Source organism: Lygodium microphyllum, chromosome 22 (genome assembly GCF_053477565.2).
Source record: "Lygodium microphyllum isolate KBCC chromosome 22, Lygodium_microphyllum_v1.1.10, whole genome shotgun sequence".
Lineage (NCBI taxonomy): Eukaryota > Viridiplantae > Streptophyta > Polypodiopsida > Schizaeales > Lygodiaceae > Lygodium > Lygodium microphyllum.
Genome location: NC_141156.1, coordinates 21,632,485 through 21,637,514, shown reverse-complemented (window position 1 = coordinate 21,637,514; position 5,030 = coordinate 21,632,485). Strand labels below are relative to the sequence as shown.

Below are 5,030 nucleotides of genomic sequence, written 5' to 3'. Positions count from 1 at the left end.
AGATCGCATGGATAAGTGTGAACTTGCTCAATCAGCATCTGTATATCCAATAAGGTCACTAGAAGTTGAAGAAGATAAAGAAGAATCCTCTCGACAATGATAAATAAGACCAAATTCCTTAGTACCCTTGAGGTACTTAAGAATATGTTTTGCATCACTCCAATGAATAGTGGAAGGGGAAGAAAGATACTGTCCCAAAAAGTTAGCTGCAAATAAAATATCTGGTCTTGTGTTTAAACCAATAAATTGAAGACAACCAAAAAGATTGGCAAAAGGTTGATGAATGGCTGATTCTTCATTGTGTGTTGTAGATGTACCCTTGGTAGAGCTTGAAAGAATGGGAGTGTTGGCAGAGTGCGCATTTGTCAACCCAAACTTCTTAACAATATCATTAATAAACTTTGTCTGGCGAAGAAGAAGAATGCCTTGTTGTCGGTGTCGTTGAACTTGAATACCCAAACAAGAATGTATCTCACCAAGATCCACCATTTCAAATGCAGTCGATAAAAGCTTCTTCATAGCATCCAAGAAAGTAATATTATTTGACACAAGAATAGTATCATCAACATATAGAGCAAGAATAATAAAATATTTGTCCTCCCTTTTGATGTAAAGATTTGGGTCAGCAAAACATGCAACAAAACCTTTAGATGTGAGGAACTGATCAATCTTAATATACCAAGCACGAGAGGCTTGCTTCAATCCATATAATGCACGATGAAGCTGGCATACAAGATGCTCCTTTCCTACAATCATTAAACCTTCAGGTTGCTCCATATAGATTTCTTCTTCAAGATCTCCATTGAGAAAAGCCGTTTAACATCCAATTGGTGAATTTCTAGATCAAATATTGTTGCAAAAGCCAAAATCATACGAACAGTTGTGGAGCGCACAACGGGAGAAAATGTTTCTTGATAATCTACTCCTGCAATCTGTGAAGTAACCTTTTGCAACAAGTCGTGCTTTGAACTTATCAAACAAGCCATCAGCTTTGGTCTTGGTTTTATAAACCCATTTACATTTGATAGGAACACGATTTGAGGGGAGTTCAGTAAGAATCCATGTACCTTTGGAGATTAAAGAATCGTACTCAACTTGCATAGCTTTTTGCCATTGATCCCTTTGAGACGAATTGATAGCTTCCATATACGATATTGGATCCTCTTGGACAGACATAGCATCATCAAAGACATCATATTCAATAGAATAGAATCCATGCTCTATCTCAATAGGAATATCGACATAGATCTCCAAATTTTTATCAATCTTCTTTGGAGGTGAAGGAGGTTTATAATCATCAAAATTAGTAGAATCACAAAGCAAGTAAGGAAATGCACTAAGCAAAGACTATGTATCATCTGAAACATTTGACGACCATGTGCCACCCATAGTCTTCTCATCAAATATAGCATCACGACTAATGATAACCTTTTGAGTAGAAGGATCATAAAATTTGTAACCTTTGGAATGATTTGAATAACCAAGAAAAATAACCTTCAAACCTGGAGGATCCAACTTATGTCGAGTGTCCTTGGGCACATGAATATAAGCAATGCAGCCAAATGTGCGAAAGTGAGAGACTGAAGGTGTCTTCCGTGTCCAGATTGTTATAGGACTTTTACCAACATGTGCAGTAGTTGGAAGATGATTTTGAATAAAATCGGCTGTTAGAAGTGCTTCAGTCCAAAACTTTCGAGCCAAACTAGAGTGTATAAGCATGCAACGTATAGCATTAAGAATAGTGAAATTTTTACGCTCAGCAACACCATTTTGCTGAGGAGAATAAGGAACTGTAAACTCATGATGAATACCTTGATCCTTACAGAAGTCATCAAATAGATTGGATACATATTCACCGCCATTGTCACTGCGAAGCGTCTTTATAGAGATTCCAGTTTGAGGCTCCACACTTATCTTGTATTGTTTAAATATAGATAAAGCCTCAGACTTATGTCGACAGACTTATGTCGAAGAAGATAGACATGTGTGTACCATGAGAAATCATGAATGAAAGTTATAAAATATCGATATTGAGACTTTGAGGCAGGAAAAGGACCGCAAATATCGGTATGAACCAAATCTAAGAGAGCACAGGAATGTGATGAAGTAGAAGTGTGGAAAGGCGAACGATGGTGTTTTCCAAGTGCACAGTACTCACATATTCCCATACGTGGATGAGATTTAAGATCCATACCTTGCACAGGACCATGACGATGAAGATCAAGAATTTTGGCAAAATCGGAGTGTGCAAATCGTTGATGCCATAATTTGCAATCTGCATCTCCAGGGGCAGTAACAACATTTGCAACTATATCATTCAATGAAAGCTCAAATAGATTACCATGTCGAAGAGCCACTACTATAGTATGCCCGTCTTTCTCTATACAACATTGATTATGATCAAAGCCAAAAAACAAACCAAGATCAAATAGATGAGCAACAGAAAGAAGATTTCTTTGAAAATCTGGAACATGAAGAACTCCTCTTAATATTCTAGTGGATGAAACAGTCCCCAGATATAAATCACCCACTCCTTTGACTTGACAAGTCGTATAATCCGCAAGGTAAACAAATTTCTTGACAGGAAGAGAATGATAATTGTGAAGCCATTGCGATTGGTATGTCATGTTTACAGTGGCACCTGAATCAACAATGAATAGAGAACCATCATGAACATGAAGTACCTTTTTTGGAGAGATATCATGATGGGCGAAATTGAGCTCCTGATGAGTATGAACATCATTAGTTGTAGTTTGTTGAACAATATAAGCTCGAGAACGTTCTTCATCATATCTGCGTTTATAACAATGACGAGATGGATGATCTGTATGTGCACAATAATCACAAGGAGGAAAACTTTTGGACGAGCGAGGTTGCTTTGTAGTAACTCCATGCTCCTCATAATATTGACGTGCTGAGCAATCAGAAGCCACATGGCCTTTCTTATCACAATAAGAACAATGTTTGTTAGGATAAGCAAGACGAGAAGATTTACTACCTTGATTAGGGCGTTGTCGTGGAGTTTGTGCAAGAGCTGCAGAACAAAGGGTTCAAGATACAGCAAGGAAAGAGGCTAACAAGAAGATCTCAATTTTTGATGCCAAAGATCACTATATTGCTTGTCAAGTAAATTACAAGAGATCCATGAGTACTCATTCTGAACATCCAGCTTGTGCAGGAATTTGCATAGGCTAAGCGTCTCTCGGCTGCAATGTTTTGATAAAGCTCTTTTCATAGACCAGTGTTGAAGACTTATGGGTATAGAGACAAAATAAATAACAAAGCATTACAATCTGTCCACTGCTTTACAATAAAGCGTAAGAACTTGCTTTTCAGGGCACCAAGAAATTCATCCAGATTCAGGACTTAGTTATAGTCAGCTTGATCAGTCTCTAGGTCCAAAGGATAAAACATCTGATAAGTGCTTGCATAGGCTCCCTTTCTTCAAGCATCTCTTCAAAAAGATTTTCCCTGTACAACCTTCTGATAAAGATGTTATGCAAGTCACGTTTAGCATGGTTCACCAGGAAATGCATGATTGCTTTAGGCACAGAATCTTGCACATTCTTCCTCACAATGTCATAATTAGACTTTATCAATGATTTTGTGACAGAGACCTCCACTGCATCTTCCTCTGACAGGACATCAGATGCCCTTAAGACAACAGGCGGCTCCTTCAGGTGTATGGTTGAAAAGGCAAGTTCAATACTGGTCACAGGTTCGTTGTAAGCTTTATTGACTGTGGTATCTTGGCCATTAGGACGAGCATCATTTCCACCAAAAATTGACGAAATGCCCCACATTCCAGTAGGCGCTGGCCCTGAAGAGCTGCCACCCTCAGAACGGGGAGTACTGATCCCATGATCAGCAACTACTCCAGATGGAGTCGTCCTTGCAAGGATGGCTCTTGATTTTGAGCCCTTCTTGGACTATGGAGCTACAGACAGCCTCTCCAGAAGTAGATATTTCCTCTAAAGCAACAGTAGAGACTCACGGATTATCAATCACAGCTGGAAGCATCAATCTCCTTCACGTAAGGATTCCATCCTTCGTCCAGTCACTAATAGAATCTCAATTCCTTGATCCGTCTATGCCCAGGAAGAATAGGCCAGAGTGCAACAGCAGTATGGGAGGCAAAACGAGATGGGCCACCATCAAGCGTGGGGTAGTCCATAGATAGTAGCGGAACAAGAACAGGGGCAAGGCGCCCTTAGATCAAGCTCCATCCCTCTTTTCCTCCTCGGTCGAGAGCGAAAAAGCTCCTCCTTAATTGCCTGGTAAAGAGCAAAAAAAAAACTCCTTTTTGACAAGAATAGGCTAGGCCAACACCAGTAGTGATACTCTAACCAAGCAAAAAGCTTGCCAAAAAGTTATCCTGAAGACTACCAATAAGCACAACTGGCTTTAGAGAGTCGTATATTCCGAAATATAGACCACAGTATACAATGATTCCAACGCAAGAAATGTTGAATCCACGGTAAAGCCCCAAAATACCGTCAGACTTCAGAGTCTTCTTGTAGACATCCAAGAGTCCATTGAATTGACATTCCCCTCCTTTCTTTGCAGCCTTGGCATCATTGGCAAGGCGAGTCCTAGCATAATCAAGGGAATACACAAGAAGGAGGGAAGAAGCACCGGCCGCTCCACTGGAAGCCAGGTTACCAGCAAGCCCGGCCCAATAGCCATCCTTGTCATTCTTAAAGTTAAAGAGCTTCTTAAAGTAGTCCTTAAACGCAAAGTTGAGAACCTGGGTAGGGAAGTATGTGATAACATTAGCAGTGTTTCCACGCCACAAGGATATAAAACCTTCCTCCTGGATGGTTCTTAAAAAAAACAGTTCGCAATCCCCTTGTAAGGTTCCTGAAGCCTTCCTGCCTTGATCATCTCATCTTGATTTTGGATAAGAAGCTTGACACGTTCTATGGGGGCAGCTACAGTCTTTGAGACAGCTGTGCAGAGACTTCTCCCATCAAAAAGTCTACGACAAAGGCATATGGACCCTTCTTCTCCATGGCATATAGTGCTAATGT

At 40.1% G+C, this 5,030-nt stretch overlaps 1 pseudogene; it reads right to left on the bottom strand.

The window, feature by feature from the left end:
• Nucleotides 1-3,392: 3,392 nt before the first annotated feature.
• On the bottom strand, nucleotides 3,393-5,030 carry LOC148016951 (ADP/ATP translocase 1, mitochondrial pseudogene; annotated as a pseudogene).